Raw genomic sequence first — 15,156 nt, 5'->3', positions numbered from 1 at the left:
CCTGGGTTTGATTCCTCAGCAACACATAAGCAGAAAAAAAAAAAGCCAGACATGGCACTATGGCACAAGTGGTAGAGTGCTAACCTTGAGCTAAAGAGCTGAGGGACAGCACTCAAACCCAGAGTTCAAGCCCCACAACCAACAAAAAAAAGTCAACTTGATTACAGGTGATAAAACTACATTCCTGAACAAAGTCCAAGGCTATACAAAAGAGTATAAACAGCTACTGTATGAGGTTGAGGATCAAATAAAAATGACCAAGTATGCAACAAAGCAGAAAAATATCAATTTATGACCAAGAAAAAGCCATCCAATAGCAATATAGCTGACAACGCCAAGAATGATAGAATAAATGTATAAATATATAAGGACATTATCCATCTAAAATTAATGTGAGCAATTGTGGGGCGTGGAGTTTGAAAAACTTAAAAATGCTCAAATTGAACTTCTAGAGATGAATTCCATAATATCTAACATGAGGATCTACATTGTAGGGATCACAATGAATTAGAAACAGTTGAAGAAAAGATTAGTTGATTTGAAGACAGCAAGGTAAATCATCCAGATCACCAGAGGGATTTACAATGCTCATTGTCTTGGTAAGGATGTTGGGTGACTATGGAAATTTCTCTATCATGTGTCTAAAAACTAGAAGGTTAAAGTGAAGCTGTAATAGTGACTAACTCCAGAAAATTCATTTGTAGTGGATTAAACTAATATCATATAAAATAAAATAAACAATAATATAATTAAACTAGTAATGTAATTATATAATCTATAGCATATAAGAATTATTTTTGGATGTCCAAATTGATAGTTACAGAACTTCTTCAATCTCCATGATTACTGTGCTCACCTGACTGTCTCTTGAATGGTGGCCAATGGTTTCTATAAAATGCCAGTTTATGAATATCCTTTAGGTAAGTGATGGGTTGAACTTTTTAGGGGTACTTGAAATAAATCTCTGACACTAATTTTGGAGATATCTTTGACATTAAACAGGAATATAGCAATTTTCTGTAGAAAATTAATGACTTAAAGATACTCTTGTTCAGAGAGGCTGAATGGAGGTGAAATGAATTAGCTGTGTCCAGATTTGCTTTGATACAGCATCTGTGCCAAGCATGTGATCATTTTTTTAAATAAGTGTTCTATGTATTCTTGGGCAGAAATTTTGATTTGCCATCCTTTCATTCTGTTTAACACAGGCTGTTCAAATGTTCGTGTACTTATCTAATTAATTGACATTCTTGCTTTCACTCCCACCCTTAGTTGCTGAAATACAATAAAATCTTTTACCAGATTGTAGGTTTTTCCATCTTCCCTCTATAACTGTCATTTTATTTTGCCACCACTCAGATTTAAAATTGGTTTGTTATGGCTGATTTGCATCTTGAAATTTTATGACACACCTCATGTTAACTTTAGTAATATTTTCTGCTTTAAAGTCAACTTTGTCAAATACTATTTATGTTATGAGTTCTTCCTGGAAAGTGTTTTCTTATATCTGTTTTTTGTTCTTTTTCCTTTTAACATTCTTATACCCTTAGGCTTCAATTATAGCTTTCATCAATAATACATAGGTTCTGAAAACTGCATTTTGAGAGTCTTTGTCTTTTAATATGTATGCAACATTTGTATAGTTTGTGTTTATAATGTAATACATCCTGGGAAAATAATAAAAAATTGTTAAAACCAGAGATAAGAGAAAGTTAGAAACTACTAGAGAGTAAAGACAGACTACATACCAAAAAACCGTATAAATGACATACAAGTGACTTCTCAAAAGAAAAAGGAAGTCAGAAGATGGATGGAATGCCATTACAAAAACACTGAAAAATAACAATAAACTTCTAACTAGATGTTTATACATAATGGTTAAAAGCCATTCAAAACTGAAGGTATATAATAAAAACACAGATAAGCAAGAACATCATTAATTCATCAGACGCTAAGAGAAATATCATGGGTATATTCAGGTAGAAACAACATGATCATAAATGGAAGGTTAGTGATTCAAGAAAAGATGAAAATAATTGTGTATCTTATAAGGGCCAATGTGTATACCTAGAATTAATATACATGGCAACTGTACAATGTCAGGAGGTGAAAATGGCAGATTGGGATATGTGGAGTTTGTACTGTAGCAAGGGTATTAGTAGCATTTACTTTAGGTTGGGTATTAAATCTGTAGGCTGGTAACTCTTTAACAAGTTATAATTTTAGTTCTTAGTATTTCTAGAGTTTTTGAGCTAAAAGCTTTTGCTAGCTTTACTCTTTTAGAGAAAGCTAATCTATTTTGTTCAAATATTCTTGTTACACTCTCCCTCTTCTTTCCTTATTGGATCTTCACAACCAAGATGTGAAAGTGATTATATGGTGCCTTTTTTTTTTTTTTTTGCATTTTCTATCTTTTCTTTTCTCATACTTTAATCTCAATGACACTTTCTATTGCATCACCTGGATCTAGTGCATCTGCTGGATTTTAATCAGTTGACTAATAAATGGTAATATTGTATTGTTTTAATACTAGAAAAAATTTAGCTCTCTTGTTTCACATTTGCTATGTCTGCCCTATTGTTTGTTTAAAACATTCTGAGTTACTTCTTCAGTTTCTCACTATTATATTATTCTTTGATAATTCTATATTATATTATTCTTTGATCAAAGCTATTTTAAACTCTATTTTATATAACATCCATGTGTCCATCTCTATCAGCTGTTTTTAATTTTTTCTCATTCTGGTTTCTTTGGGTATCTTTTAAATTGCATTCTAGACATTGCATTTGGAAAGCTATTTGTGGATAGAGATGAAGGCCTAAGGTGATGATTTTTATTTTGAAAATGTTGCCACTCTCACCTTGCTCATTTTCTTCTTTGGATTGGCAGATGGCAGGCTTTTGCTTATTCTCTATAGACTTCTTTCTTTCACTTGCACCATTTCTTCTCACATCTTTCTTTACTGAAACGTCAGTAAATTTCTCCTTTAGGAAGAGGATGTTTATTCTTTATTTTAAAGAATAGCATATATGAGGTCGTTGTACAAGGGCAGGGGGTATTACAAAATTTCCATTCCATGCATACAATGTGCCCCATCAACCTTACCCTCTCTATAACTCTCAGCATCCCTTCTCCTTTTCAAAACAGTTTCAACTAGTTTCACTATTCTACTTTCATTCATACATATGAAGAACTTTGAGTGTATTTACTCTCATTCCTCCACTCCTTTGGCTACTACTGCTGGCGTCTACCCCTTTCTAGAGCCTGTTATATTCTCTTGTTATTCTTTTTGTGTGTTTGTATATTAGCTGTTAGAAGGGGTGTCACTATCTCACATATGCATTTATTATATTTTAATCATAATAACTTTCTCTATCTTTTTTCTATACAGAAGAATGTTCTTTTTTTAAAAAAACTTATTAAATTCAAATGACCCATTCAGCCAATTTTAACAGTTTTTTTCTAAACCAAATAATTACGATGCACAAGTGACATACGTATGTGTCAGAAATATAATTAAATTGCATGCTACTTCCTCACTTCATCATTAGACCCGCATGAGAGAAGCTTCATCACTGGGTTGCTTTCAACCACATTTAATTTATTAATCTTCATGCTAGAAAATGTACAACCATGCTAAAATTTTTATTAAATAGTTGAAACCCCAGAGGTAGAAAACGACAATAAAGACGGTATATGGGACTACAGGTTAATTTTTAGTATAATATAGACTTGTGTGAAACTTTTGACTTCATAGTCTTGTATAGATAACAGAAAGACATTACCTTTAATCATTCTTTCTAATGGACACAGTTGGAAAATCGTCTTTTAGCTTAGTATTGTGCTAATTATTAAAAACCTTCATTTGTGAAAAATAGAAAAAAAATCCTTCCTCAGAAATCAGGCAAATACCATGTGAAATGAGAAGAAAAGAACTGAGGCTGCAAAGTTATGACAGAGGAATGATGGAAGTAGAAAGGTTCTTGGAGAGTTATCAGACTGATGCTACTCGTCAACTCTCCTTTTTATAAACTAGCACACTATACCAAGCATGGTGTGTCCTATTACTGCTGAATTTTACCAGCCAAAGACCACTGCTGCTCACCTTCTCTGTGTCCTCCTAGTAGGGAGAGCAAAAGTAGGTAAGTAATGTTCCTTCCTCATTCTACTCCAAGACCTGTGAGTCCTCTGTTCTGTTAGTCAGTGTCAATTCACACATGAAACCACCTGTATACCCAGGCTACTTTGACTGAACTTCTTTGGTGATGGGGACCTTGAATAGTACCAACTTTCTCTAGGCTGAGGGACATGAGAGGAACTTCAGTGGCCTCCTGTACATTCCCCTGTCCATGCTCCACACAGCTGAAAGTTTTCTATTCCCTTCCACTCTAGATAGCATGAGAGAGAGAGAGAGAGAGAGAGAGGCAGGGAACCTGTGGAGCTGTTACAGAATTTCACTAATACTGAGCTAACAGCTAACACAGGGTAGACAAACTCCCCAGGCTCTATCAGGGGAAAAAGCTCTTAGGAAGAGTATTGCTCACTAAAAAATTTAAGGTCACATAGTTCTCCCCACTGCTATAAACAGAGGGTTCAGTCACCTCTAGTTTCAGTTCTCAAATGGAAGCTAAGTGAGAGGATTTCCTGAAATGTGAGATGTTTGTAATTCTCTTGCACCTACAGCTATGTAGAGTTCAAGGTAGTGAGGGAAAAGAGGAAAGACTGCTGTCTCTATTGTTTTTCTCTTTGAAGACAACCTCTAAATAATTTTGAATATTTTTTCTTTGTACACTCATAAAGTTAGCATATTTTACAAATAAGAGCATGAGTAATGAATCTTGGATGGGGACATGTGTACAATGTTATTCTCTCCTTCTCTGGAGAGCTATGGTCATCTTTGAGAAATCCAGGCATGCCATCAACAAAAGATGAAGGTGACCCCTTCCTCCTTCTAAATTCAGCCTTCTGAATGAGTGTCCCAAGCACAGGTAGAGACAGTATGTAGGTATTAGAAGAATACATATGTAGCAACAACAAATGTTGGCAGGGATGTGGGGAAAAAGGATCCCTGATGCACTGTTGATGGAAATGTAAATGAGTACAACCACATTGGACAGCAGTCTGGATGTTCCTCATAAAATTACACATAGACCTTACCCATGACCCAATCATACTACTCTTAGGCATCTACCCTGAACATCATGAGCCAAGATATGATAAAGACTACTGTACACCAATGTTCATTGCCACACTATTAACAATAGCCAAGATATGGAAACAGCCCTGATGCCCCACCATAGATGAGTGGATCCAAAAAATGTTGTATCTGTACACAATGGAATTTTATACAACCATTAGAAACAATAAAATGATGTCATTTGCAGAGAAATGGATGAAACTAGAACAAATCATGTTAAGTGAGGTAAGCCAAGCTCAGAGAGAGAAATGGCACATGTTCTCTCTGATATGTGGAAGTTAGATCTAAAACACACTGGGATACCATAAATGATACAAGATTGTATATACTCACACATAATGAGATGGAAAGAAGATACTCTTAGGAGAGAAACACAAAGACGCAATGCCTAAGTGTCTCTTCATATTTATATAAAATAATATACATACTGAAACATACCAAACTCCAAGATATGGAAACAAGAGACTTTTTTCCCCTTTCTTTTCTTTGAATTTTCAATTTTTGATGATTCTGTCTTTACCTTACATACAGTGTATTCAAGAGTACATCTTTAAAAACTTGGAAAAAATTATATTAAGTGAAGTAAGCCAGGCCCAAAGAAACATAGGTCCCATGGTTTCCCTTATTTGCAATATTCAGTAGATGTATGAGTCAAGTGGAAAAGGTCAGATAATGTGATGTCAGGAAAATGATCCCTTAGATATGTATTTTAATGTTTTTTTCTTTCATGCATGTGTTTCTAACGCATTTATAAGATTATTTCTTTGTTGCTTTGTATGTCCCTCCCCCACAGTATAACCCCTGCTTTCACTATATTTGATGTCAGTATAACTTGTGGAGGAGATGGGGAAAAACCAGTTGTTTAAGGATACAGGTGGACCTGTTGCAACAATGAGAAGTACAAGTTGTCATGTCCAAAACGAGCTTTACAACGTCGGTGTGAGGGGGGGAAGGGGGGGGGAAGGAGAAGGATTGGGATTGGGGGGGAGGCTGGGAAGGGATGTGAAGGGTAAACAAAGGAGGAGGCTGCAATGCTTGGTAAGAAATGTATGCATTATCCTGCCCATGTAATTGTAACCCCTCTGTACAGTATGTTCACAAATAAAATAAAATTAAATTAAAATAAAAAAAAGAGTACATCTTTAGAAGGGTTGAAGGGAGGGTAAAGAACTCAAGGATAAAAGGGTAAAAAAAGTGCAGTAGTGGAGCTCACTGGACCTTGATGAAAATGAGTAACTCATGGGTGGAGACAGGAAGGAGGGACTGGGAGAGAATGAGGAAACAGAAGACACTGTATGAAAGGAAATGTGCTCATTACCTGACTCATGTAATTGTAATCTCTGTGTACATCCTCTATAGTAACAATAAAGTAAATTAATGCAAACTAAAAACAATAAAAAAGAATAAGCATCTCTCCTTATGAGAAACAGAGACCATCTTTTTCAGAGTATATGGACTAACTGATTCTTCCTAATAGTATGGAAACACTTCTTTGAGAGAAACCATCTTCAGAAGGGCTAGAGAAGATGTTTCCTGAGCACTCCATGAAGTTTAACCACAAAGACGAAGCCTGGATTTAGGGGGGTAGAGTGATAAGATAAAGTACTCTATGAGAATGTGGGGGTCCATGGCTGGAAGAGCCTTTGGTGGTAGGATGGCAGAGATAATGCCAGTGATGAGATAAAAGCCATGGCATAGAAACAGAATTAAATAGAAGGAGAAATGAGGAAGAAGAGGACAGAGGTAAATGGAACACACTGGGTGGCAATGACTTCAGAAATTAAAGTACCATAAACCATAAAAACCAAAAAAAGTACCATAAAAATTAAAGTCCATAAACCAGGTCAGAGAAACTGTGCAAGCCCCAGAAGTAAAACTAACCTTTGAGGTCTCCTTAAGGAAAAGAACATCTTCTGTTAATAATTTTGTATACTGTACTGACAGTTAAATTTTCCTGAGGATCCAAATAATCTAAATAAAAATAACTTTCCTTTAGCTCCAGAAGCTTTCGATTTATTTTAATTTAAAAGAGATTTGAAAGTTATAATCTTATGGCTTTTAAAACTGAAACTGATACTAACTAATAAGATCAATTCTTTGAAAGCAGTGAGAGCCAGGTGCTAGTGGCTCATGACTGGAATCCTAGCTACTCAGGAGGCTGAAGTCAGAGGATCATGGTTTGAAGCCAGTCCAGGTAGGAAAGTCCATGAGACTCTTATCTCCAGTTAACCACCAGAAAACCAGAAGTAGAGTTGTACCTTCAGTGGTAGAGTACTAGCCTTGAGCAAAAAAACTCAGGGACACATGGTATAATCCCTGTATTTGATGTTGGCATAATGTGGGGAGGGGAAGGGAAAAAACAAAAAGTTTAAATAAGGATACAGGTGGACCCATTGCAACAATGAGATGTACAAGAAGCTATGTAAAAAAGTAAACTTTACAATTTAGGCGGGGTGGGGGGGTGAGGGCTGAGAGGTGTAGTTGAGGAGGAGGGAGGGACTGGATGGTAGGGGAAAAACAAAGGAGGAGACAACAATGCTGGATAAGAAATGTACTCATTACCTTGCTCATGTAACTGTATCCCCTCTGTACAGTATTTTCACAATAAAAATTTTATTAAAAAACCCCCAAAACTCAGGGACAGCATCTAGGCCCTGAATTCAAGCCCCAGGTTGAGCACAAAATAAAGAAAGCAAAGAGATAATTTCTTAATGCACACAGTATACTTTTTCATCTCCAGCAATTTGAATAGAATTATCAAGAAATAATACTTACCTGGGTTAGTAATGTACTTTATTCTGTTATGCTCCCTTTGTAGGATATATATCTATCTTTTGTAGCTCTCAAGCAAAAAATTCTCAAGGATAATCTCCTACTGTTACGTTTGTCATTTTGCCTCTTTCCTTGAAAATTTCTCATAAGATTTATATTTGTAAAAGGTATTTACAAAGATTATTTTGAGTTTCATGAAAGAACATAAGCTCAGGAAAAGAACAACACAGCATATCTATAGAGAGAGATGAAATAAGGTTAGAAAGCAATACTTTCCTGGTTGCTTTCAAATAAAATGCTCATGTAAGTTAAATTTGTGAACAAAACCATACATTTCTTCAAGAAGTCTAATTTTTTTACCTTTCAATATTATCTTATCAAAGAAATGAATGTGTAAAAGGATTTCAGACTTTAGAGAAAAAAACCCAGATTACCTAAGGAAAGATTATGATATTTAAATGTATCAAATGGGCAAATGAAATATATAAAAATTGCATTTATTACAGTAGAAAGTCTCTTCCATTTTACTTTATGAAAAAAGGATTATTTTCTGGGTATAGTGTTGGGATTCTGAGAACCCTACAAAGGATTTAGGTGCATTCATCTAAACAATGGAAGAAGCCCCCAGTAATTTTCCAAACATAGCTATATTGGAGAAAATACACAATGAGAAACATTAGTGTAGAGTCGATTTCAAAAGTAAGGAAGGAAAGCCCACTTGTAGACACTAAGAGCTCAGAACAACGAACTAAAGCTAACACATGCTAAAGTCTCAAGGTTGTTAAGGATAAAACTGGCCCACAGGAGTAACTCTCATGAGGGAGAAATAATTCCTACCAAAGTTGACCTCTGTCAAAAGTATCGGGTTCTTTTTATAAAAAATATATTTTTATTATCTTTAAGTAGTGGTACAAAGAAGTTTCCATTCATGAACAGTGTATGGTAAAATGCATCTTGATCCATGTCACCCCTTTGATCATTCTCCCTCATTTCTCCCAATGGAACCCTTCTTCGCAATTTTCTTAATTTTTTTTCTTTTCTTTTTTTTTTTTTTCCAGGGCTGAGAACCGAACCCAGGGCCTTGCACGTGCCAGGCGGGCGCCCTTCCTCTGGGCTAAACCCCCAGCCCCAATTTTCTTAATTTTGTGGGCTGTACATTGAATATTGTGACCATATGTTCTCCTTCTTTTCTTCATTCATTTGCCCCTTCCCTTTGCCCTTTCTCCCAATAAAATGGTAAGTTCTTGAAGGATTAAGAGACTCTTGAACAACTTATATAAATTCACGTGAGAGTCATTAAATCTAATATTTTCTCAGCTCCTTAAAGAGGAAGTAACCCTCTTCTCAAAAAGAAGCTTCAGTTTTAGAAGCAGTGTGGTGTTAGGGTTGTATATAGAACTGAGAACTGCTCAAGCTAATGAATAAAACCTAAGTAGGTGGAAAGAAGGAGCTAGCCTTGTCAGATTATTCGCCATCCTACATTTATGAGTTCTATGAACAAAAATTTTCCAAATGAACAGATGCACAAGTGAAGGTAAAATACAAATGGTGACATCTCAGAATCAGGGTGCTCATGTGAAGGTCATCTTTTTGTTCTTATAGTGAAGATATCCTCTCTCAGTTGAAGTCTTGTTTTATGGCTGAGAGTGGAACCTGGCAGCTGGTTAAAAGCTGGGGATCAGCTGCATTGAGCTTCCTGGATTCAGAACACGCTAGCAGAAAATCCATTTGAAGGATCTGTTGTTATTTTGTCTCATTGAGGGAAAGCCTTCAAAATTCAGTGACCAAAGAATATGTTTCTATAGTAAGATGAAATAGAGAACTCATAACTAAGTCATTTTAGTCAATTAATAATTTAAGAGACAAGTTTAACACATCCTTTGCCTTCCATGTCAACTAGAGTTTAACATATTAATTGCCCCAATCTGATGTGAAATAATGCAAATTTAATCCGGCAACTGCTCTTTCCTATTTACTTTAGCTGATAAGTCTTTTATGGTTTTCCACCAGGAGATTTTTCTTTTTAAAATATTTATGCTTGTGCCAAATATGCAAGAATTCCTTTAAAAAAGAAACCTTCATTTTTTAAAAGCAATTAAAAGTTAGGATATATATCACATTAAAATTCAGGAATTAAATGGGAGTAATCTGTGTGCTGAATACCAAAGGAATTGGCAGTTCTAGGCCAATGACTCTGAACCCTGACTAAAGCAGAGTAACAAGGCTTTAGTGACTGAAACATGAGTTATGCTGGAATTCTAAAGAGCCTGGGTGAACTTCATTTACATATATGAGAAATGGAATGAGGGTTTTTTTAAACACCTTTTTAAATCTGACTTGATCTAATGCATGTGGAAAAAAAAAAAGGAAAAGTGCTTGGAATTTAGGATTGAGGATAATAGAATATCTATAAGAAAAAAGGATGATCTGGCCATATGTCCCCTTGAAATAATGTTTTCATTCCTTCTGAGGATGGATGTTGCATAATGAAGGTAATCTAAGCTTTATGGTAGAGATTGGCCTTCTGGAATTACACCTTGGGATCTGGAGTTGAGAGAGTGAAAGCCCTTTGATATTCTTGTCCAGTGCCTGGATTTTACAGCACTTGAATTCTCCCCTGCATATACCATTTTGGTTAATATGCTTTTATATATTTGCTTTTAACCCAATTTATGTTTACTTGTATATTTATGAATTAGATTTAGTTTCCACATGTGTGAGAAAACATGCATCCAACTCACAGTCCAAAATGAGTAAGTACCAGGAAGCTGGTGCTTGAGATGTTTGTTAGGAAGGTCAGGAGGGGTGGGTAGACCAACAAAAAGAGAAAGGGGGAATGTAGTCATAATATTCAATATATATGTTATGAAACTAGGAAAACTGAAGGAAGAAGTTGGGTTGGGAGGGGTGGAGGAGAGTGATGTTGATCAAGATGTATTGTTCTTGAAAACTGATATGTACAATCGTAACATCTTCGTATAACTACTTAAAAACAATAAAATTACAATGAAAATGATTCACAGGACTATGCTGAACAGGCAGAATCTTATTACTCATTGCATATCAGGACATTCACATATAAACTTTCTTTTCCTCTCTTACACTTCTCTTATGTCTTCTATATTTTTTTAAAAGATGAAGTTAAGAAAGGTTCCCAAATACTTCTCATGGGTTTCTTATCCTATTACGGCTATAATCCCTATATTTCTGGATCTGTTAAAACAACTTTTGGTCATTGAAATTCTGGAAAGAGACTCCATGAGTTTGAATCTATGTATGTAGCCATGGGAGTTGGCTATTGCGAGTAGAGTTTAGCCATAAAAGTGCTGGCCACTCTAAAGTTGGGATGTGGGGGAAGGTCTTGTTTTGGGGTACTAAGTGTGTCAAACCATGATCCCACTAAAGAGAAATTGTTCAGTGGAGGCATTTTGGATGCCAACTGCCAGGAATTCTGCTTCAAACTTGTCTCCCAATTCTCCTGGTTTTACCATTGAGGAAATGAAAAAACAGCACAGAGAAGGAAATCCTTGACAGAAACATCATAAGAGGTAAGATAGAAAAGCTGCAGATCTGTCATCACCATTGTTGACCATGATTCAGTGTTCACTATCCCTCCCTAATTAGCTTATCTGTCTCTGTTTATTGTTATTCTCACTTACTGTTCTTGACATATCTCTTACAAAACCGTTCTATGGCTCTTACAGTGTAGAAATGGCACAGAATTGGATCTCAGCCCTGGAATTTCACTTTTCCCCCCTCAAGTTTGTCATTATGGACTGCTGTAGACTCAAGTGCATAAACTCCAGAAATTTTCTAAGGTTACAAGGCTAGGAGAACCTTCTTGAGCATCCAGTTTCCTTCTAGGATCCCACGCTGACGGCAGAGTGAGAAACCTAAGGAAAGTATTTGCTTGGAGCAGGCTTGAACATTTATCCTGAAAGCAGGTCACTGTTAATCCTCTTACCCAGGAATGGAGAACAAGCAGTCCAGTAGATGGAAAATAGCCATTCCTGTCTTCACCACACTTCCACAAAAAGAAACACAAATGATCTTTAATATAGAAAGGTGGTAACATATGACTGTATAAATACTGTTCTTATTTAAAAACACATAATTAGGAAAAGCATTACCTGACTTTGTAGTAACATGAAAATATCTTAGACAACACTCATTCAAATAAAGTAGAATTTTTGTTCCTCTTTTTAAATTTTACCTGTTGGGAACACACAAAAATCTAAAATGATGAATTATGCAAATTTTTATGTTAAAAATTCATGTGGCATGAGAGTAGAGAGAGGAGCAACATAGTAGAATGCTAATCATCTTTAAAGGTAATATCTTTAGTCTCAAACAACTGTTCTCATTGTCAGGTCTTGCCTGCATCTTTATCTCCACAGCTCTTCTTGCTCTACAACTGAAAGCATCACTTAAACCAAATCTTTTAACTTAGAATGGAGCTGACATGTTAAAAAAAAAGGAAACCCAAATCCCTGCCATGATTGTTTTAGTTCTGATGATGAAGTGACTGCATTGAATTGTTTTCCTGTCAGTCTCAGGATTTGGCTTCTGTATAGGCCCTGGGCCTCTGAAGGGAGGGCTAATCTGCATGATCCTCTCTTCTTACTTAGAGCAGTTCAGTGTACCTCTACAAGCCATGTTACTGGTTCTTGTTCTTCATGGTGAAGGTGCAATGAGGTGCAATGCATGCAACATCAGCTAGACCACACATACTCCATGAATTTAAGCCCCTGACTAGCCTTTGTTTCTTTTCCCCTAGATATCTACTGAGCAAGGCCAAATGTATCACCACAAGGCTCAAAGTCATTTGGTGACAAATCTATTTGGCCATCTATTATAGAACTTAGCGTCTCTGCCTACTCAACCAGTGCAGAGGATATGTCAACCAAAGAAAGGTACTAAGCAACATGAAGGTGGGCTGGAGGCGTGGCTTAGTGGTAAAACATCTGGCTGACAAGCACAAGGCCCTGGAATAATTAAAGCAAAAATAATTTTGTAATATTTATTTCATTTTACTTTTCATTGTGATATTTCTGTACATGCCCACTGTACACTTTGAACACATTCTCCACCATAACTGTATTTCTATCCTTTTTTTCTCTTCCTGTAATATTTATTAGTTCATTAAAAATAATCACAATAAACTCATTACACGTTAATATAAATAGCCTTTTTATTTTTAGGTACCAGTGGTATGAACTCAGAGTCTTGTACTTGCTAGGAAGGAATTATTCCCCCAGAGATGACTTATTTTTAAATTTAAATATAGCAGAGCCTGGGGGTTCATTTCTGTAATCCCAGCACTTTGGATCCTGAGGCAGGAGGATTGAGAGTCTGAGGACATACTGAGTCTGAGGACATAGTGAGATCTTGTCTCAAACAAATATTAAAATAACATCAGTTCCCTACATTATCCATAGTGTCACTGTTTTATTCAATGTTTTACTAGCAGAGGACAGTGAGACTCTCACACAGGCTTCTTCATTTGACCTGTCACTGTGTTTTGTTTAGTTGAAGTACATGAAGAGAACATGGTCTCACATGGCCATGCAGCCTTTTCTACTAATTATGTGTGCTTTCCATAACAAGTGATAGTTTATGACTGATTAGCTGTAATCTGAATCTCCATCATGCTAATGAATATTTATAACAGTAAATCATTGCACCTTGAATGAGTTTTTCCACCTGCATATGACTTTTTACACTGTGCATGAGTTATTTGAAAAACATTGATCTACTGAGTTATAGAGGTTGTCCAAATACTGATGTTGTATTACAGGATATTAAAGAATCAAAATTGTTGAACACACTACCATTCAGAACACAAAAGTCTTTTATATATTGGAAAGCTGTCAAGATCATGGTAGTTGATACTAGTTTTCCGAAATTTAAAGTTCGAATTTTTATCAGTGGCCACAAATGTTGTTAGTTGTTTTCTGAAAGAGACTATTTTATTTTGTTCATTTTTTTCTTTTGTTTTTTTTTCTTTTGTTGATCATGGGGTTTGAACTCAAGGCCTGGGAACTTTCCCTGAGCTCTTTTGCTCAAAACTAGTGCTCTTCCATTTTGAGCCACAGCTCCACTTTCAGTCAGTACTTCATAGACTTCATAATACTTCATAATCTTGGTTGGCTTTGAACCATCATCCTCAGCTCCCAGCTTCCTGAATAGCTAGGAGTATAGGCATGAGCCACCAGCACTGGTTACTTTGCTCAATTTTACGACAATATCAGCCAGATACTGCTGTTCCCCCAAGCTACCTGTCAGCTCTTCTTTCCAGTAAGCTTGGTATTCCATGAAATGACAGCAAGTATTGTTAGCAGCTCAGCCAAACAAACACGTTTTTCAACCATGCTTCAACCCTCAGGAAATGCACACTTCCCATTATATTGTAGAAGATACCCCAAAATGTGCATTCCAGGGGAAAATTCACTAGATTTAACTTTTAATTAAAATGCTATGTGCTTTCAATAAGCTTATTAAAATTAGTTTACACTGTATCACTAATGACTGATGACATCCTTGGGTGAAGTAGTTTATTTTTCCTGTGAAAGTACATAGTTGTAGGCTGGATTCCCAGCCTGTAGTCACAAGGTCCTGGGTTCTGACTCCACCACTGCAAAAAAAAAATCTGTACAGTTACTGGTGTTAGATTGATGCTTGTGTGCTGCTGCCTTGATTTATAAGGTAGGTCAGTCCTTTACCCATGACTAACTTTACATTATGAGTAAAACCAGGAATATAATGAGAAATGACATATAACTTTTTAGTATTGTTATGAAATTTGTTTTTACTTTGAAGAACTTCTAAAAGGTTCTGGTCTATATGCTAACCTGCCAATCCATTCTTACTATATCACATGACTGAATATAAAGTAGAGCTTCAATAAAGAATATTGATTCCATTATGATGATATATGATACATTTTATGTGATAATGTATATTTGCATGATGGGAAATCTATAGTGACATATTATCATCACTTAACTAGGAGGAAGGCTTTCTGTCCAGGTTTTTAACAATTTTAACTTCTTGCCTTATTTCTCTTAGCCCCAGAACTGGTAGCTGTTATCTATGATTCAACTTCTCTGAGAACTTCAATGCTCTCTTTCTGCCTTGTCACTTAAACAATGCCGGAAGTTGAAATAAAAGAAAGCTACCAGGGACCA

This window comes from Dipodomys merriami, unplaced genomic scaffold, assembly GCF_024711535.1.
Source record: "Dipodomys merriami isolate MVZ:Mamm:240054 unplaced genomic scaffold, mDipMer1.0.p SCAF_11, whole genome shotgun sequence".
NCBI lineage: Eukaryota > Metazoa > Chordata > Mammalia > Rodentia > Heteromyidae > Dipodomys > Dipodomys merriami.
The sequence above is the reverse complement of the archived record's forward strand: the minus strand, read 5'-3'. Positions refer to the sequence as shown.